Consider the following 21,676-nt stretch of genomic DNA (forward strand, 5'->3'; position numbering starts at 1 on the left):
CTGCCCCCGTACCCACTGTGTGGCTCACCGGGACCCTACAGTGCGGGCAGAGCTGCCCCCGTACCCACTGTGTGGCTCACTGGGACCCTACAGTGTGGGCAGAACTGCCCCCGTGGGTTTCTGCGGCGGGGACTCTTTACAGGAGCAGAAAGCCTCATCTTTCTCCCGCAGAGCAGCTCATGGGTTAGAACTGCTGACCTTGCAGTGAGCTGGCCAACTGGGGCTCCAACCAAGGGGAAACCAAAGGAGGGGGTTTGGCTTTAAAGGCATAGTATGCTAATGGGGGGGGGTCAGACATGGGGAGGGGAGACTTCCAAGCCTGTTTGAGAGGATCGTTCCGGGGTTCACAGGTAAGACTGCAAGAAGTGATATTCCGTGGGCGAGAGCGCTGGAGTCCAGGTGGCAGCATCCGGCCAGTTCCAGGGTCTTGCTCCTCAGCCCTGGGCAGGGACACCAAGGAAGAGCAGTGCACACCACCCTTTGATGAAACACACACAGGAGGCAAATGCACAGTGAACAAGGGCTCTTTGTGGTTGCCGGAGGGCTATAACTTAAGGGGAATGAGTTTCTGTTACAAGGGGGCAGAAAAAAAGAAAAACCCCATTTTAAAAAACTGGAAACGCAGCTGTGATGCCTGCACCACCGGGTGAAGGTGGAGGATGTCGAATTGTACAAGCAAAGCTGGCCGGAGGGGGCCAATGTTTCGGCAGGTGTGTTCCTCTTAAGGAGATTTTAACCGTTTTATTGACATCCAAGTCCCAGGCCATATAACACAGCAGTTCAAACATCTTAAAAAGAAGGGTATAGCCATCACAGCCATCAATTCCAGAGCATTCCCTTCTTTCCTGTCCTCATTATGAGCACCCCATTGCCCCCCTACGTCTCCCCCAGCCTCCCCGGCCATGGCCTGCCAGAAATCACCCATCCAGTGACTGGCTCTACAGATCCACCCATCCGGGATTTCATATACAGAAAAACATACAAACCCGATAACCCACCCCACCATAATGAAATAGAACAGAGAACAACTCCACTCGAAAAGCAAGCAGGAAATCATAAAGACTAGAACAAATTGCAAATGGCTCTCGCCAGGTGTATTTCACCACCATTGAAAAAAGGGGGTTGGGGGAAGAACCTGGTGAGGATGTGGGTGTTAACCCTTGTCTCCCAGAAGTTCTGATTCAGGAGGCTTCGGGGGATTGCCCCCAAAGGGGCCTTGCCATGAGCCTCCAAGGTGACGCTGGTGCAGGTGGGCCGCTGAGGGTCAACGAAGATGCTGAGGTTTTCCACGGCGGCTCTCTGTGTCTAGAGAGGGGGCGCACAGGTGCTACAAGTTGCTTGGAGATTTTCGGGTCTTACGACTGTGGCTCAGGGGAGCCCACTCCTTGGTGTGGCCACCTTCTTGGACCCTGTTCTCAGCCTGTGCTTTGAGGGGTCAGAGACCAGGGCTGAAAATGTGTGGTAAATGACATTTGCATGTCTCTGTTCTCATTTCCAGATTGCTATGAACTACAAACCAGACAGTAGTAGCTGCAGTTCGAGGTCCGATTAGGGAGGTAGGAGAGAGGGTGGTGGTGTTGGGTCTCTGGCTCCCTGGACTGGGCCCTCAGCCCAGCCTCCCCTTCGGTGCCCTGCCGCAACGTGCTACCGAGTCTGCTGAAATTTCCAATAATACTAACCAATGATGTGTTAAATTGAGACGCTTCTGGCTCGTATGCCGGCAACGGCACGGAGCTCTGAAGGACCAGTGCTTACCTTTCTCTGTCAATTTGCTGCTAAATTACCGCTTTTGGAGCAACTCACAGAAAAGTCATTCTTTATTTAAATTTTAATTTTCAATCTTGTCGTCTTAAATATATATTCAAATTCCGATGGTATTACGGAATACAACGATGTCTTTGGAGGGTAAGTGATCCGGCTGGGGAGACGGTGGTGGCAGAAGATGTGATGAGGAAGCCCCTGGGGAAAAAGGGAGAACCCCCCCAGTGTAAGACTGGGGGGAGGCAGGTGTGTTGGGCTGGACCTGCTCTTGCCCGACAGTCCCAGGCTTGGCGTCCTGCTCTGAGGATCCTGCGTGAATATTTGAAGTTGAAGTCACTGGACCCCTCCTGGTGCCCTTTCTGTCCTAGAGACACCACAGTAAGAAGCGCTGACCATAAACGGGTGCTGGGCACAGATAGCCTGGGGCTGCATGGCCACCCTCTGTCGTGCTGGGAGTAGGCGCCGTACCTCCACAGGAAGTCTGTGCTTGACCCTTCTTTTCACGGGTGACAATCACGATGCCCAGGGACTCTCCGTGGTGGTTAGAGTGGCCCACTTAGAACTCTAGCACATCTATTCTAGCCTAAGACCAGACCCTTGCTATAGTCCACAGTCCCATGAGTGGTCTTTGCAACCACAAGGTGGTGGCCCACCACCCTGTTGGGGTTAACACTTAGTGCTCTTCCCTAAGTGCCCACAGGGGCATCCCGGAGCCCCCTGTGTCCCCAGCTTAGCGTGGCATGGCTGGCATATTGGAGAGGAGCCAGACTAACTGGGCCTCCATCATGGCTCTCGTTCCCTCAGAACCCCTAGACGCTGATCCGCCTCCGACTTGGTCCCTGATCCCACTGGCACGTCTCAGTGCAGGGGGACCAGCTGCCTGTCTCAGGCCAGCGTTGCAGGCCTGTCACCTCCACCCATCTGTCTGCTGACAGGGTGTTCAAGGGCTCCTCCTGCAAGTCTCCTTCCTCTGTAGCAACCCCTCCATCTCCCTCAGTTCCTCCACCCTGGGACACAACTGCCCCCCACCCTCCATCTGCCACCCTAGAATCTCTCGGTCACCCCAGTATTCCCTCCACGGCTGTCCAGGCCATGGGGTTCGGATGAGCTATTTTCCACTCCTGTTACCCCTCACTCTTTAACCATCCCCACCCCAGAACCTCTGCATGAACAACCACCTCCTCCCACCGAACCCAGTGGCATTTCTCCGCCTTCTCTCTCTGATGGCTCCTTTTCAAACCTCCATCCCCTTTAGTTTTTGAAACCGAGCCTTTCCGGGTTCTTCTCAAATGTCATCCAGGGCCGCTTCGCCCTGCTGCTCCCTGGCCTCTCCGCTTCCAGGCCGCCCGCGGAGATTTCAGACCCCAGGCCTCAGGCCAGGCCACCCCTGCCCCCCTCCTTCACATGATTTTTCTGATAGGAAACACCTGTGCAGTAGCCAGGGCCTTCAATAGGACCTAGTCTCCTAAAGCACCCTGAGAGTACATTTGGTCACCGCCCACCCACCCCCACCCCCCATTTCCAACATCAAAGTCTCCGTCTTGGGGACATTTTTTTTTTTGGCCAAGAGTTCTGCGCAGATGGCCTCCCTTGCAAACGTAAAGCAGCCACAGAGGGGGCTGGGTTTCACACAGGCCCAGGCCTCTCTCCCCGTCCCCTTCCTCCAAGCCCCCTCCCAATGTGATGGGCCTCATGGACAAAAGGGATGATAAATCTGGCTGAACCTTGCAAATCAAAGGCCTTCACATCCCTCTACCAACTTTCAACAGAAAGCTTCTTAGTCCCCATTTCCAAGTAACTTTTCATCCATCACAAAACCCACACAATTTTCAAAGGGCCTTTGAAATAAGATCACCTGGGGGGGGAGGGGAAAAATTGCCCATCACAAACGAAAATCTTTGAAAAGAAAGAGGCCCTTTGGCCCTCGCTCTGCTCCCCTCCGACAGCAGCTTCCCTTTCATTGGGCTGTGAGGTGCCAGGTGGGGGCAGGCCGGGCCCTCAGCAGACACCTGGGATGTGAGGGGGTGGGGGGTTCAGATGGACAGACTGGACGTGGTGGGGCAGGGGAAGCGAGGGAGGGCCAGGAGCACCTACTCACAGAGCTGGCCTGGGCCTTTCATTGGCCCCTTTCATTCGACACCCCCAATGTCTTCTTTCCTTGTAACACGCCTCCCTCCACTCCCCCTGCAAACAGGCCTAGTGCCCTGCCTGTCTCTGCTGGTGACTGAGCGCCCCCTCTGAGCAGGGCGACCCGCTTCATTCTTGGAGCCAAAGTGGGCAGGCAGGTAGGCGAGGCAAGGGCGGGCCGGGCTCTGGCTTTTGATGGGACAGTCCCTGAATGCCAGCCCTGCAGGCAGTGGCTCGGGGATGTCTCTCCCTCCTGGCCCCCCACACCCCTCCTTTGGATCTGCTTCCCTCTCAGATGCATGTCAGCAAACAGCCCTTTCCCAGTGCCTCTGCGTAAGAAGCGTTAACCCCGTGGCAGTGAGCTCGGGTGTTTTTGTTTTTTGTTGTCATGGTCGGACTTTAACCCTCAGTGGATGTGCTGAGAAGTCCCCTGGAGGCGAGAGGATGTGCTCCTGGACCCTTTGCCGATCGGACCTGGCTGGGGCCTGAGCACCGATTGTCACAGCACAAAAGGTAATGGACAGCGAGCCCCTCCCGTCCTGCCACAGGGACACTCGGTGCTGCTGAAACACGTGCCCCAGCTCCACCTGCCCTCCAGCCACGGGGAGGAAGCAGCCCTGGTGGCACAGTAGGTAAGCGCTCGGCTGCTAACCCTAGGTCCTGCGGTTAGAAGCTACCACCAGTGGCAAGAGGTCTTAGCCTGGTTGCTCGTATACGCCACCCTCCTCTGTCCTACAGGGGCGCTGTGAGCCAGGATGGCCGCCCAGCCACGCGCTGGGTCTGAACGCCCTGGGTGCATCTACCCTGTTTCTGAAGATCTGCGGAGTGAAGCTGTTTCCTACCAATGGGATCTTGGGTGTCTAGCTCATTTCCCCAGCCTGAGCGCTCTGGGGCCCTCCCCGTAGTAGGGCACACACGACGAGGAGCTTCACTCCCGTGTCTGGTTTCATCATAGCCCACGGTTGGCACTTACCTCCGTTTGTTTCTTCAGTGATCCCTTCGAGGGACCCCGAGCGACTCCTCACTCCGGTTACGGAGGCCTTGCCTCCAGGGAGTGGCTGCTAACACGCCCAGAAGAAACTCAGCCTGGGACTTGCCTGGTCCCTCTGCACCCGAGGCGCCGATCTGCACTGCCCAGAACACGCCTTCCTGCTCCTTGCACGCAGGGCCCGTCTGCAGCCAGAAAGAACTCTGAGGCTGGGTCCTGGCTCACTGTCTGTGACTCCCCCGAGGGGCCCTTCTTCAACCCCGCACTCCCGTGAACACCCCTCAACCAAGTCCCTTTCTTGGGGTGGGCTTTGAGGAAGCATTTCCATCCTCATTAGAGTGTTCTAAGCACACACGCTGCCAGACTCTCACAGCACCGACTGACTCTCAGCCATAGAATCCCACACAGACATCTTCCCATTAGAGGGCTAACCAGAGAGGGAAATGTGGCTGGGCCACCCTGAGAATCAGGCAGGACAAAGAAACAAACTGGGCGGCAGACACGTCAGGGGCGGCCCCTCGGACGGAGTGGCACGGCTGGAGGAGCTAGAACAGTATGGCGTGATTCTGAGACTCGATGAGGCGCGTGTCTGCGGCCGGGAGGGGGGGTTCGATTCTGACGTGGCCCCAGGGCGGGCTCGTAGCTCCGTGGGATGGCCAACCCTGCAGGTGGAATTGTCTAGAAGTGTGAAAGGAGGGACTCGGTTTCCATTTTCTCAGCTCCCTGCTCAGACTCTTGTCGTGAGAAGGTGGGTAATGATAGTGATGTGCAGAAGTGTGTGTGTGTGTGTGTGTTTGGCCACAGCTTGGTACCCCCTACTGTAAAACTGTGTTAGCTTAAAAGAAAACCAGCCCATCTCTCCCGGCCTCAGAAGGCCCTGTAGGGCAAATAGGGCCTCTCTTAGCACAAGGGGGGGGGTGTGTGCCGGGGCGGGGGCGGGGGGCAGTGCTAGAGGGAAAGGGGTAAAAGAGCCTAAGAAGTAGCGCAAGGGGGTGAGGTGAGTCAGGAGGCAGGTCCTCTGGGGCCGGGTGGGCATGTGTCTTCCTTGGCAGTGACCCCTGCGTGCCACTCTCGGGCTGGCAGTGACCAGAGGAGAGGAGAGCTCCAGGCCTGCTCTGTAAGAGGAGGTCGTCGGTGCAGTCCCCGTGCTGGGCCTGCTGCCCAGAAGGCCGCTCAGAGGCAGCCAGTATGCAGAGTTGCCCCTCTGGGCCTGCTGGCCACGCTCCTCAGGTGACATCGAAGTGATCACAGACAACTGTCCTCCACTGACCCTTCCACAGGGGCCAAGGATGCCTGGGCTGAGGATCCCCTTACCTTCAGTGCCAAGGGTGGAAGCTAGTACCATGTGTCGGCTAGCCCCGGGGCCGTCGGCTCTGTGCCTACTCCGCCGGGCTCCTTACCATCCGTGGTGCCCTCCATCTAGCCACCCACCTGCCATTATGGAGACACTCTGCTAGCGACACAAAGGGCGGGACTCCCTCGCCCCGGGACGCCCACCCGCCTGCTCCTGGAGGAGGCGTGACCACAACAGTGTTACTCTCTACTGGGCACCGGGCCTGTGCCAGGGGGCAACCCCTCACGGCCTAGGAGTTCTCTGAGGTCAAGGTCTCGGTGTCCTTCTCTGTCCCCCGAGCGATGGGCACACAGTGGGCACGCCGAGGAAGCTTACTGAAGGGGGTGGAAATCTTTCTGCCTGCCGTTTGTCCAGCAGTGCCCGCAGCTGGGGCCAGAGTGGGGAGCGGCCCCTTCAGTTCAGCTCTGACGAGCCTACTGGTGGGGTCCTCCCAGCAGTGGGAGCTTTGATTTTTCTGAAGGTTTGCCTCTTTATTTCTCCGCCCTCCCCCGCTCAACCTAATCTCCATGATCTCCAGTCTTTCCCGAATGCTGTTGAAAGGTTTGTTGTATTTATCTCCGGAGAATCCACCGTGCCCCTGTGCAATTCTCTATTGTCACGGTTCATTTTAATTTCCTCTAAGGCTGTTGGCCACTCTCGTGTTCAGAAATAGCTTGTTCCACTTAATAAGGGACTTACATATGCACACACCAGAAGTTTCCTTCACTTGCTCCCAAACAGCCCGGGAGGGAGGGCCCTATGCAATTCTGCCGAGCTCACGCCAGGCGGCTTCCCGGGAAGGAAATGCATGGGGTCCAAGGTACCAGGACAGAAGCAAGAAGCAAGAACTTCTGAGTAAAAACCCAGCCGGGCTGCATGCTGGGATGTCGCTTCATCAGGCGGAGGCACCGAGGCCTCCTCTGGTGGCCCCGTTGTCATAGTGATGGGAGCTTGCCTGGCAGCCAGAGGCTCTGGGCTCAGACCCTGCTCCCTCACCAACCAGCCTGTGACCGTAACACAAGCCATTTCTTCCCTCTCGGCCCCCCGATTCTTCATCTCCATACAAGCCCCAGAATCCCTTCCCTAAGACTGGCCGCTGTGGGGAGTGGACAGCCTGTATTTCCAGGGTCTAGCTCAGTACCTGATCGAGCCACAGCAGCTCTGACTAGCTTTAGGCGACCCTGGGAGAGAGGGAGAAAGAGAGAGAGACAGACAGAGAGAGAGAGAGAGAGAGAGAGAGAAGTGGGGTGGGGTAGGGTGGTGAGAAAGAGCCTTTCCCAAGAAGGATGCTGGGCCAAAGCCAAAGCCTTCTACATTCGTTTTCTCTGGGTGGCTGGGGCCAGAGGAACCCCGACAGGCCGTGGGTGATCGGACTGGGTCCTGGACCACAAACCAAACCTGTGGGAACCCAGCGGTTCGGTCACGCATGGGGCCTAAGCCAAGGCAGCCCACCCTCAGTTGGCCACTGAGCTGAATTTCGAGCAGAGTGAGCTAAGAGCGGCCGGGCTGGCTTACAGAGAAGCAGGGCCCAAGAGCCTCCCACCCCTGCCCCTGGTCACCGAGAAGGAGACAGGGTAATGTAGGAGGTACCAGCCCCACATTCTGGCTACGACGGCTGTTGAAACCCTACTCTTCCATGCTTGCAGTAGCCACTGCTCCAGGAAGGGCACGGAAGTCCCCCGAGAAAGCCCAGGGCAGGCACGGGAACGCAGGCCAATGCATTCTGACTCACAAGTGGCCCAGGCATAGACGGTCCAGGCAGTCCTGAGCTCACCCTGATCACCAAGTGCCTTGGCAGAAGGCTGGCGGGCGTCACCCGGGGGCCGCTCTCCCTGGGCACACACCTCTCGATGCCCCCAACTGAGCCCACTCAGCCTGGTCACTGTCCTCCGAGTTCAGTGCTAGCATCAAAGCTCCTTTCCACAGCTCAGGAGCCCAAGCTTCTACATCCACGTCAGGTCACACATACGCGGGGGCTTCGAAAACCTCGTGGAAAAATGGAATTGCAAGAGAACGGAACTTTTCTACACAAAAAATGTTCAAGCCCTTTGGTCAGGGAGGAGGCCTTCCTAAGTCACACCTCATTGGTCCCAGCCAACTTGCTGGGCTCTCTGTCTCCCTGCACCTGCCTGCTTCTGAATACAAGGTGCCACGGACCCATCCCACCTGCAACACACCTGCAACCTACAGCCCAGGCCCCAGGCCCCCGGGGCAACTCAGGGGCATGCACACACATCCATATGTGCCCACAGATGTGCTCACACGGATTTGCCTACTTACACAACCAAACCCACATATGTTTACACTCCCACTGAGCTCCCGTCTGCTCCAGGCTGCCCCCGCTCCCACTCAGTGGGGGCAGACACCCTCTACCCACCCTGACCCTCCAATTGTTGTCTTCCCTTCCAGCAGCTCTGAAACACGGAGTCCCGCATGGCCACTTGGAGCGCACCCCCCACCCCCAGCCACTTTTTCCTAAATCAGCTTCCAATCTGACTCATTTCAGTTTTAAAACAAGACAACATCAATACACATGACGGAAGGAAACAGATGGTAACAATTACAGGAGGGAAAAAAACAGAGCTGTTCCCCCAACAAGGGGCAGGCAAACATATTGTTGCCCAGGCAGCGGCCGCCCCCTTGCCACTGCTATGTCAACCTGGGAACAAGGCCGGTCCCCACCAGAGGGGGCAGGCCAGTCCTCAAGGGGCCACATGGCCACCGAGCACCAGAGGGCAGGCCCACGGGTACTAAGGAGTTCTAGTCACAGGCCCGAGGTGTGGCCCTCCTGGGGAAGTTTCTGCACAGAGGGCAGGGCAGCCCCACAGCCTCAGGCAGCTCAGCTGTGGTGAGGTCACCTCGTGTGACCTTGGTCTCACCTCTGAGTGGCCCTTGCCTTGCCTCAAGTCACTTTTCAGAGGGTGCCTCGCCCTGCAGAGTGTGGTCAGGAGCAGGGCTGTGGAGCTGGGCTGCCTGGTTCAAATCCTTACTCGGCCACTTACAAGTGGGGAGGTCAGGGGCAAGCTCACTGGCCTCCTTGCCTTGCCCCTACATTCGAGATCATTCCAGTAACCCATCCCATAGATTTCTGAATGACTACGTGTCGCAGAACCATGCCTAGAACACAGGGTGGGTGTGGGGGCATATGTGGAAGTTATTCTTGTTATTGTTACCCACCCAGACAGCTGGCTTCTTGTCTGGCACGTGGTAAGCATTGGCAAAGAGCTGCTGGCTGGAGGGCTGAGCAGGTGGATGGGCCTGGCACTCCAGGCAGTGGAAGCCAGGAACCCGAGTCAGGGTTGTGAGTGCACCCCCTGCTGTGGGGATGGGCGTCTGTGGGTCTGGGAGCAGTTGGCCAGGGGGAGCGGGAGTTAGCCATGCTCCGTGTCCTCCTGGGCCCTGCCATTTGCTCGGCATTTGTGACCGCAGGAGGACGGGTAACAGTCAGGTAAACAGCTGTCATCCTGAGTGATCAGTGCGGGCACAGGACAGCAGAGAGGCGGGCACAGACCCCAGTGTGCTGGCCTGCAGGAGGGGCTGGGGCAGCACCCTCACGGAGGAGTTTGCCAGGAGGGGGGAGCCGCAGGTGGAAGGAGGGGATCCTGTGCCGTTCTGGACACAGCAAGGAGAACGCCTTGGTGGATCAGAGCACAGGGGTGGGGGTCTGATGGGCGCAGGCTGCCTCCTTTTTCTTTCTCAGAGCAGTGGGGTGGGCTTGAACTGCTGACCTTGAAATTAGTAGCCCCAACTCTCTGACCCTTCATGACTTGAGTGCCCATGGGCAAAGATGTCATTTCCTGGAGCCCCCCTTTTCCTCATCTGCGCAGTAAGGATTAGAGTCAGTCCTCGTCTTCCCGGGGCCTAAGTGAGTATGTCGAAAAGTGCCTGATGGGCTGTCTGTACCCTTGGGTGTTCACTTAGGAGTCCCTGAGAACCTGCCTGCCACAGTCTCCCATTCTGTCATATGAACACACAGGGCACTCCCCAGCACCCAGTGGCCATACATGTCCTCACGTGCACACTTACCCACTCTCACACTGTCCACCCCGACATCTCTCAGGTTGTGTGCCTCCCTAAGGGAGTCCCGGGCGGTGCAAACCGTTAGCACACTTGGCTGCCCACCAAAAGGTGGGCAGTTTCAGAGATGGCTCAAAAGAAAGGCTGGCCACTTCTTCCTGAGCAATTGGCCTGGGAAAAGTCTGAGGGATGCCAGTCTGCTCCGACACATTCGGGATGACCAGGAGCCCGGATCGGCTCCCTTCTCCACCCTCAGCCCCATCCCAGGACCTCTGGGAGCCTTGAGGGGCCTCCGCGAATGTGTGTGGGCTGCCTCCCCCTTGTTCCCAGTCCTGGATGGGGCAAACTGCATGTAATGAAACGGGGTAGAATTATTTGGGGGGCCTCCTTTGGAGCATCAGGCATTGACAGGTTGTGGGAGCTCCAGACTGAGGGAGAAGAGGGTCTGTTTTGTGCCCAGCACCCCTGTCCAGGTGGGGCCTGTTCTCCTGTGGAGTGTCAAGGCAGCCTATCTGGTAAGCAAATCCCCATGTGAGAGGGGGCCTTTCAGCTACTCACTCTTTGGAAGCGCCTGCTTTTCCTCCCTCCTATCTTAAAACACACCGACGCCCCCGCTTGTTCTCCTGGAGGGCTCCGCGTTTTCAAATGCTTTTCGGTCTGCACATTTCAAGGCCTGGAGGAGTCTGTTGTATTAGCTCCAGAACTGAGTGCCCTAGTCTGCTCCCAGCCACTGCCCTGGCCGTGCTGCCCAGCACTCCCCCTCAGCCCTTGGAAAGCACCGCCACTGCTGAGCTTCCCAGGGGGACAACAGACACTGAGGCCAGAGTCCTGGGCTCTAGGCCCCTGACTCCCTCCAGGCGCCATCTGAGCCAGTGTAGCTGGGTGGAGGCCCTGAGATTGCTACTCCAGGAAGAACAGTAAGGAAGAGGCGGGGGAGAGTGGGTGCCCGACGTGACTCACGCAATCCCTGACCCTGTGCGGGGAGAGAGTGCTGGCTTGGCATGTGCTTGGCTATGTGTATTTTCAACAAGGACATGACATAACAGAAATGATTTAAAAACAAAAGGAGCAGCTGGGAAACGGCAGCCAGTCGTAGATATCTCCCCTTCGGCCCCCCAGCTGCTGATCCAGGTGGACCGAGGGGCCTGAAGCTGTTCCTAGGGGCTGCAGCAGGCTCCGGGCTGGAGGCTGGGGTAGTGTGTATGGTTCATACTTAGTTGCTCACTGAAGGTAGAAGGTTCAAGTCTATCAGGAGCGCCCAGGAAGAAAGGCCTGGTGAACTACTTCCAAAGAACCACTCACCATGGGACACAGTTCTACTCTGACATATGGGGACAGCATGAGCGGCTGGTTGGTACTGGTTCCGGCTGCTGCAGAAACAGAGAGCTGCTGGCTAGATGCTTAGCAAGAAGGACCCCCTTCACAGGCAGAGGCTAGAGAGCTAGAGAGAGTGGGGCGTCCCGGGGACAGTCTGTCTGACACTGCAGCCACCTTGAGCAGCATTGATAGTGGCCTCTCCATGGTCTCTGCCTTCCCTTAAGTGCTAGTACTTCTCCGAAGTTCTAGAAGGCCCTTCTCATGCTCACCTCTCCTGAGTCTAGATAGGATCCCACTCACACTCTGAACCTCATTATTCCCCGGATGACCAAATATTTACCCTGCTTAAATAAAAACAAACAAAAAAATCCCCAAACCCAAACTCGCTGCCATCAACCCTAGATGGCAGGGTAGAACTGCACGGTGGGCGTCTGAGACTCAGTCTTTATGGGAGTAAAAAGGCCTCTCTTCCTCCAGTGCAGCAGCTGGGGATTCTGCCTGCACGGTGCTCTCCACCAGCTTACCCTTGGCTGCAGCCTCCCCAGGCCTCCCTGTACAAGGCTCGCTTAGCCTTGAAGTCAGAGCTCGGTCACCTGGCCTTAGAGCACTCTCTCCTGGACGCTCCCATCCCAACCCGGTCAGATCTTCCTCTGGCCTCCGACACCCAAGGCCACCCAGGTCACAGTGACTGTAAATCACTATGGGCGCACGTACAGCCTCGTTTTCCTCTCTTGGAGCAGCTGGTGGGTTGAAACCATAGCAACACGAGGGCTCCTCTGGTCTCCTGCTCATCCTGCGGGATCTCTGTGTTGCTGGAGGGTCATTCCCAGGTGCTTTCCTGCCTCTCCAATCCGACTTTGGGTTTCTTACAGTTGAGCTGGTGTCTGCTCTCCACGGTTGGGCCTGGCACATGGTAAGTGCTCAGTGAATGAGCACTCAGAGGTGGAAACGGAGCCTTACAAGGGAAGCTTCTCCGAGCAGTGCAGAGGGCCCGGCCGGGGAGGGGCTGTCTGGACTTTAATGCAGTTGCTGGCTTCTCCACAGCTCCCGCCCTCTTTTCCTGGTGCGATTCCAGGGAGAAGTGAGTTCCCAGGTCTTTATAATTAAGCTGTCAACTGGGAGTCCTGACCCAAGGCATTGATTTTTCACCAGGTTTGGGGGGTGGGGGCTGCGTGGCTTCCCCCTTCGCTCCGTGTCCTGGCAGCCAGTTCATATTCTTAGACCGTCATCTCTCCTGTCATCACAGACTGTGGCCCCACTCCACACGCTGGGGCCTGATGTTCCCCAAACTGTCCATGGTTCCCACCTCAGGGAAGCGTGTGTTTACGGGACGCACAACCACGGCTGCCCGAGGGGACCGCTTCCCTAACCCACCCCTCTCCATTCCCCAGGCCGCTCGGAGAGACCCCACACACCACCATGGAGTGATTCCGACTCAGAGCCACCCGATCGATGCAGGGTTTCCGAGGTTGTAAAGCTTTTCGGCAGCAGACAGCCCCATCTTTCTCCCACAGATGACTGGTGGGTTTGAACCCTGACTTAGCAGTTACCACTCCAACAATGACCCAACATCGCCACTAGAAATCCTTTGGAGAGAACCCACGCCCTACAAAATATCCTGGGACCAGGTATTAACATTGCAGGGTCTCTGCTCCCGATGCCCCCATCCCCTGTGTTAAACTAGGCTCACAGGCTCATTTGCTTCAGGTAAAGACCAGATGTCACTGTTTTAAAAGCATTCAGTCCACGTTTTTCTCTCCCTTCTTACAAGGGGCAGTCATCAAGTCTAGAAGCTGAGGAGACAGGGAGGAAGGGACAAGGGTTAGGCAGGGGCTTCAGCCTAACCCCGCACCATGGAAGCTGCTTCATGCCCCCCTGCCCCTCCCAACCTGCTGCGAGGACTGGATTAGGGTCTGGCTGCTAGCCTCCTCCTACCAGCCTGGTGCTAAACAGCGGGCAAGAGGCCCCGGAGGTAGACCCCATGCACACAGTGGGTGGGGCAGGTAGCTTATTCAGAGGGGGGGTCTTTTCCCACCAGAGCAGCTCTGAGGGTATGGGGAAGCTGCTCCATGGTCCTGGGTCTGAATATCAGAAAAGGCTTCCGTAGCACCCGGATACTTGCAGGTTTCATATCCAGGAGCTCAGTAGGACCCGTTAACTGGGCCTAGGCTGTCCATTTTGCTAAGAACTCCACCCTGGGCAGGTGATCAAACCCAGGGGCACCCGAGTTTCACTTTGATGCCTGTCACCATCTCCTCAGGCCCGATTTTCCCAGCAAGAGGGTGGCGGCAGAATGTCCTGGGGCCAGTGGCCCCCATTCTGGACACTCTGGGGATGTAGTGGCCCTCCATTCTGATGGAGGACACACAGTGGATCCAGTCAGGATATGGATTCCGGCAGGGAGTTCAGAGATGGGCTGCTTAACAGCCAGGTTGATGGTTCAAACCCACCAGCCGGTAGAAGCCGAGGACAATCGGCTTGGTACAGATTCACAGTCTTAGAGGCAGTTCTGCTCTGTCCTACAGGGCTGTCACGAGTCAGAACTGACCTGACCGCAGTGGGTGGGGTGCAGTTTATACAACGGAATCACATTTTATTGCAATCTTTATGTGACTGACTCTATGTTGTGGGTATGAAGCGTCCAGGAAGGAGGAATGGGGGCGGAGGAGGTGGGCGGGGGCAGGGAGGAAGCCCTAGCACTAAGAATACTAAGCAGGGTTTGTGCATTCTTTCCACGAGGAGGTAACTTTCCCTCGGGCTCTCCCTTCCCAATAAATACTGCCCACTCCCCAGAGACTGTGTGCCTCCTCCTCTCTCCAGCCCGCTCCTGGAAAATACGGAGAGCGTGGCTTCCGCAGTCACGGCTCCCCACCTCGGCATATGCGCCGTCTAGCTTGCTTCCCTAACAGTTAAAACGGCAGCGGCAGCGGGCAGGGTCTTCTCTGTCTACCCCACCCCCTACCGGGCCCAGCCTTCTCAAGCTGCTTCTTGATGTATTTCCCCACAATATCAAAAATGTTCCACTGGTGGTTCCAGGAGCCCTGGGGTGGGGGAGAGATTCAAAACATCTTTAATACGCTCTGAAGCAGCAAGACAGCATAGCAAACGCTGGCACCTTCAGTGCTGCTGATATTAAGCAGCCCTCGGAGGGCTGATGGGGAAGGTAACCAGAGCCCATTCTGTGCCCTGTGGCTGCTGCCCTTCCGTCCACAGCTGGAACTTCCAAGAAAGGAAGCGGCAGTGTTTCCAAGTGTTTGCCTGATGCCCTTTCACATAACCTGGACACCAGTCACAGCCCGTCAAGGCGATATCTTCCAAGAAAGCAGCCTTTGCCTATTAGCACAACAACCAGACAAACCCCACGATGGGGCCATGTGTAGAGCAATCACAAGTCCTGCCTGGAATGCGTTTCCTCTCCCCTGTCCCCCACTCACAGCGCCAAGTGGGGGGGTGGGGGGGGCAGCCTGGCCGGAAGCAGCCCCCTGGAGGCAAAGCAAAGTGAGAGGTTATGGAGAGCTTCACAGAGGACCCAAAGCCTGCAAAACACGGTGCTCCTCAGACAGGTGTGGAGTGGGCCCGAGGAGAATGGGGGCGGGTGAGGCCTGTGGGACCGTCCCCCCGGGGGGCTGCAGGTGCTGCTGCTGCCTGAGAGAGACGCAGCCATGAAATCAGGTCCGTGCATTTGCCAGATTATTTACCTTGGACGCTTCCTGAAGGTTAATGTTATGGGTGATCGAAGCCAGCGGAGAGGAGGGGCCAGGAGGCAGAAAGATGGAAACCCTATAGGCCAGCGAAAGGTTTCATTTACCGCCAGTCAATACGAGGGTGTTCACATTTTCGCACGGGTATTCCAGGTCCACTCACCCCCGGCTGGGCAAACCCGCTGCCCTGTGGTAACAGTGCTAACTCAGGGAGGAAGCTCAGATCCAACATGCATGGGTTCTGGGTGGGGTGGGGTGGGGTGGGCGGGTTCCTCCCTGCCATGGGTTTGGAAGTCAGAACACCTTCAGGCTTCGGCGGGTGCTGCACCCGCCTGTGGAAGCCAAAAGGAATGACTGCGTCAGGCCAATCTGCTGCGAAAGAAGCCTTTGTCAAGTGCTAAAACGCAAAGATGTCACTTGAACGGCGGACCCAAGCTAGGGTCTTTTCAAATCACCTTCAGTGCGTGGGGAAGCAGGGTGGGTCCGCCCAAGGACGGGCCGCCACGAGAAGCAATACAACCGGACCTGCTCTTTAGGAGCCAGGATGCCGAGACATCATCGTGCGGACTTCAGCTATGCCACCAGCAAAGGCATGCTGTTGGGCGGCGGTCAGTGAAAACGAAGGACCTCCATCAGCAGAGGGCCGCGTGCGGAGGCAGCAAAGCCTGGCGGCTGGCGGGCTGCTGGGCAGCAGAAAGGGGCCCGCTGCGCTGCGCTCGGCAGCCGGGAGGCGGTGTTGTCTGCCGCAGCGCACCGCCCCAGTCCTCCCCCAAGGCGGCTGCTTTATTTGAATCCCAAATCCCCGGCGGCGCACGCAGTGCCCAAGCAGTGACCCCAACAGGCGCGCGATCATCGGGCTGCAAACGGGAGCGTGCAGGTGGGAGAGGGTGTGGAGCCACCGAGGTTGGAAGGGTGGTTTGCTCCCAGGAGCGGACGGGATGGCGGCCACCGCAGCTTCCACCTCCGAGGCTCCAGCTGCCCGGCCTCTCCTCTCGCTCGTGCGCAACGCTACCCGAAGAGCCGCGCGCACAAAGCTGGGTACCCCCTTCCTTCAACCACAGCCGCACCCCTTTCAACAAGGCCACTCGCAGAGCTCAGCAGAGGAAGGTCCTGGGGCCAGGGTTTCGAACTGGTGGAAACAGAACCCACACAGGAAAATCGGGCCGGCCAGAGGAAGGGTTGGAATACGGGAGAACGGGGACGCTTCCAGGCGCAGCCCCGGAAGGGGCGGTGCAGCTCGCCTGATGCGGGAGCCCGGATCATTGCCAGGGCTGCGGAGAGAGACACGCGGCACGCGCCGTTGGATAGCCCTCTCCAGCTGTTAATAGCAGGGCTCTGGAGGTAGTGAAAGGAATGTGCCCGCGCGCCAGAGGCTTGGCAGGGTCCCTGCGTCACCAATCTAACCGCGGCCCCTCAGTGATGATGTTTTAGAGTCCTGGTGTCTCTCACTAGGCATTTTGAGATCTGTGCCTGAAGATGATTCCGACACGTGGGGCCCGTGGGTCTCTGCTTCTATTCTCTGTTGTGTCTGTTGATGTGTGTCCACACTGCCTCCTTGCGTCTGGTTATCCTTCCCTGTGTTCCTGACACTATCTCTGCACGTTGCTTGCAGAGGTAAGTTGGGGGCTAGGAGAATCACATCTTCCTTCAGAGCTGGTGTATCTTTGTTTCTGCCTGACACTGGGTGTACTCACTAACGGGGGTCATCTTCATTTAAGAATGGAAACACTTTGAAGTGAGTCATTCCTGAAAGGGCTCAGGCCACCTGCCCTCCAGAATCCCAACCCAAAGCAAATGGGGGAGTGAGAAGGAGTGTGCGTGGGGGTCACCACTTCCCACTATCCTCCTTGGTAGACTCTGGACACCAGGGCTGGCCCTCTAGCCCTGCAGTGACGTCTGCTCAATGCTCACTTGTCCCTGTAACCGACAGTTCCAGGGGCCAACTAGCTCTGAGCTCTAGACTCACCTCCAGGAGCCTGCGTCCTTCCCGGCTCTGGACCTGGTAATCCTTCACCACCTTGTTAGCTCCCCAGTGCCCCCAAGATGAGCATTAGAACAGGCGGTTGCTTCCCTGGCAGTCCTCAGCAGACTAGTCAGCATTTCTGCCTGCCACTTTCCAAATGGAAGTCACCAGCACTTACTTGCTGCCTCAACGATGATCTATTTTGATTACTTATTTCCTTCATTCTTTCTAACCACTAGACCACACTGCTCCATGAAGCAATGATTATTTTTTTGGTGGTGGGGTGGTGGTGGTCTGCTCTGCTCATTGCTGTATATCAAGCACTCAGCACTGTGTCTGTAGGTGCTCAATAAACATTTGCTGAATGAATACATGAATCTTCTAGCTGATTTTACTGCCACAAGATTTACCCAATAAACACTTGCAATTCTCTTTGTACGGTGGCCTACAAGGCCCAGGGAGGAAGGTGACCCGGGCCCAGGTGCCATAGTGAGTTGGGGCTGAATCAGGTCCCGGGGCACCTGAACAGTATGGCAGGGTGCTTGTCCCCACTCTGTAGAGCCAGGTGTCTGATGTCCATGCTCTGCCCGAGCACAGGGCTGGAGTGGTGACCGGGAACAGGGTGCCCATCAGATGATTGATGGGAATTTCAGGACCGGGAGGTTCCCGCCGGGCAGAGGCAAACAGAACAGAAGGCCAGCGGGAACGTGGGCAACGAGGAGATGACCATGCTTTCAAACCAGCTATTTCACACAGCGCATTCTGTTTCAGGGCTGCAAAAGCACACACGTATGAACTATATTTCAAGTGAAAGATGAAGAAAATGCCCATGAAGCTGCTTAGAGAGTAGCAGGCGCACCGCAAAAGGTCCCTCTGATGGGGACAAGATGGGGCGTTGGGAAATCAATTGGTTCTCCAAGGCACACCAGAACGGATCCATCAGGGTGCAATTCAGCACCGAGATAACGCCGAGAACCAGGTTTGGAGTTCAGACTAGGCCACGGGGCTAACAGACCCAGAAAGTGCAGAATTGAGGGCTACTTTGCCCCAGCCAACTCCAAGTGTTGAGGGAAAAGGTGTCCTGGGTTGGCTAGAGGTGAGGGGGTCTCCACTATTTCTGATGCCCTGTAAGCCCCAAGGGGCTGTACAAATATATTTTTTTACACAAATAATTGCCCCTATCTGAAGGGCAGTGCTGCCCAGTCTAAGTTATTGCAGAGAGCAGTTAGGACCACATGGACTGGTTCAAATTTACTGCTTAGTTCACAGTGTGATCTTGGGCTTATTATTTAACTCCACTGTGTCTCAGTTTCTTCACTCACAGGAGGGGGATAACAGATCCTACCCCAGCCTTTATTTGTTTATTTGTAAAGATTGAATCAAACAAACATAGAAAGCCTTTACTACAGGGCCTGGTAGAGAGCCCTAGTGGCACTGTCAGGTAAGCGGTTCAAACCCACCAGAGCTGCTCTGTAGGAGAAAGACTACATGATCCTGTTCCCATAAAGACTGACAGCTTCGTAAACCCTACCCAGGGTCACTATGAGTTGGAATCAGCTCTATGGCAGTGGCCTGGTTTTGGTTTGGGGAGGGCCTGGTAAGAGTCCTTGGGTGTTGCAAATGGCTGCCATGCTTGGCTGCTAAGAAGGCTGACGTCCACCCAGAGGTGCCGAGGAATAACAATTACCAGTCATTGAAAACCTGATGGGGCACAGTTCTGTGACATCTACGGGGTTGCCAGGGTGCTCTCTGCTTATTTTACTGGGCCTTGTACATGGTCAGCGCTAATTCAAAACTCAATGTTCCTATTATTACCACGTGCTCTCTCTCCACTCCCCCGGTTTCTCTTTTTCTGCCCGTTGTAATCGCCCATATCCAGGCTGGGTCAGTACGCCTTTCTGCAGCTGTCTACATGCTGGTGCCTGGTTTCCTGTCTTGTCAGCCTGCGCCGCAGCCAGGGGAGTGCGCTGCGAGTGTGCCCATTGTGAAGTGCTCATCTGATCACTTTCCCAGCGAACCCTGCCGGCTGCAGTCCAAACCAACTCTCCCGCTCAGCTCTGATCACGACTGTCTGCTCCGAAGCGGATGCCACTGCCTTTCAGAGCTCCAAAGTACTAAGTGCTTTTTTATCACTGGGTCTCCCCAGGGAACTCCTCTCTCCCCCACTGGCCCACTTTCACCTGAATCTCCCCAATTCATTCTATAGGTCTCAGTTTAGACACAACGCCCACAGGGAAACCCTTCCCTGGGCCCCGTGGCACGGGGGAGCACCCCCTACAGGTGCGCTAAGCATGCAGTAGACGCCTCCACTCACTCCCATTGGTGAACACCTACTCACAGGGTCCCTAGAGGGCAGCCTAGACCTGCCCTTGTGAATTTCTGAGCCTGTAACTCATTAGAGGAGTAGAAAGTCCCAGCTTTCTCCTGAGTACTGGCTGGTGGTTTTCGAACTGCTGGCCTTGTGGATCGCAGTCCAACGTGTCACCACTACATGACCAGAACTCCAAGGCAGGTCCTATCATAGTTGGCTAGAATGGACTTGTACCTGCCAGTAGCCACTCCCAGGGCACAACAATGGGGCCAGTGACATTTACCACTGAACGCCCATCAGGTGGCACACTGTCTGGCATGTATGAGATGCTTCATACATCTTTGACAAATGAATGAGTGACTGAATGATTGATAGTGAAGAAAGAGGTCAACAGAGTCACAGATAAACTAGAGCCAGGCGACTGACCTGAAGTGCCAGTCAGAGAACGAATGCTTTAGTATCGGCTCTCAGACAACACCCCCTTGGCATTATTCTATTCCTGTTCCTAACACAGGGCTTGCTGAAAACCCATAAATATCATATTTCCTAATTGCTTATCTGCACCTTAATCACACAGTAGTTTTATTATTATTATTATCATTATTGTTATTATGAATGGTGATAAATAAAATGGAGCATAAAAGTATTTGCAGGGAGAAAAAAACTATGGTGTGATTTAGAATTTTTAATTAATCTGGGTTGGGGTTTGTCTTGAGTGCTCTGCGCTACAGTGGCTGGTCCCTGGTCCCTCCCCCAGCGGGTTTGGTATCTGAATGCTCCACATTGTCACTTGTGTCTGGAGGGGCGGGCCGAGCTGAGAGGAGCTGCAGCTCTCCGGTTATCTGCTCCCCATCAGCATCACTTTCTCCAAATGAATGCATTTCAATTAAAGGAAGAATTTACCCGAGTACATGCGAGGTGTGTATTTTGTGAATTATAGCTCTCACTTTGAATGAAAACAAAACAACAAACGTTTTCTGAGCTCCTGTGATATTCCAGGCGTTAAAGATAAGGCAAAGGACAAGGAGACCCCAGTCTTGCTGGGAAGTAGGATGCACACCAGCACACCGTCTGCCTGGGACTCAGGGCAACAGGCGTGAGGCTTTGCAGGGCATGTGGGAGTCCCTGGGACAGACATGGCGCTTGAGATGCATCCAGAAGGACACAGAAGGAAAGGCGGAAACTTCACACGTGGCTCCTGCTATTTTAGCGTTTACAGACACAGCTTTACTCCCTTTGGTCTGTGGCAGACTTCCGAGTTATTTCTGCACACGGTCTTTTTCTCCCCACGACACCAGGGATGGAGGTGGCTGATACTGTCTGTGTGGACACAGAGAGGTGACATTTTTTTGGCCAACTGCTGACACCTTCCCCAATGGTGCTGGAGTACCATTATCTCCTCCATCCTGGGTCCGTTCAAGGGCCCCCAGGAAGAACCAGGCTCTGATCATAGCCAGTCCCTTTTGTAGCGGATAAGAACTTAAATCGACCAAGCAAATGAATGGAGAGCAATGGCTGTCCACGTTACAACAGAGCCACGTCTCCCAAAGAAATGATTTCAGGGCCCTTTAAAGAGAGTGGTGCCACATGTATAATGGAGTATGATTTATAGATAATCAAGTGAACAAGAACATTTCCATTTGATCTAAGACCAAGAACACAGAATTGACCCCTGTTAGTCTCCTGTCCCCCTTTATGCCTTCCCTTGCATTTCTAAACCCCAGCAAGGGGTAAGGGGAAGAGATTCTCTTCTGGGTTCACATGACCTCCTTTTCGGACCATGCACCAATTTGACCACCCATGTAACCAGCCACCGCGTCACCTCATCAGTCCCGTGCTGCAGAGCAGAATGGCTGCACAGCCAGGCCTTTCTTCTCATGTGCCTCGATGTGGATTTTCGTTAGTAGCTCAGCACTTAACTTCCTCTACCACCCGGGACTCCAAAGCTATCTGAGCATTCTGAGTAATTTCCTGGAGCGGAGTCACCATCTCCTTAAGAATGAAGGACCCCCCCCCAACCACCTCTCAGGCATATCTGGCACTCGGGATGGTTCAGATGGTCCCAGCACATCAAGTTCCAGTTTTGCTTTCTCTCACTATCAGGCCGCCCCAGCCCGGCCACCCCATTATTCCTTCACATGTGACTCCCAGTCCCAGC

The sequence above is a fragment of the Echinops telfairi genome, unplaced genomic scaffold (assembly GCF_000313985.2).
Source record: "Echinops telfairi isolate 266 unplaced genomic scaffold, ASM31398v2 ScPeMD7_9;HRSCAF=40, whole genome shotgun sequence".
Taxonomy (NCBI): domain Eukaryota; kingdom Metazoa; phylum Chordata; class Mammalia; order Afrosoricida; family Tenrecidae; genus Echinops; species Echinops telfairi.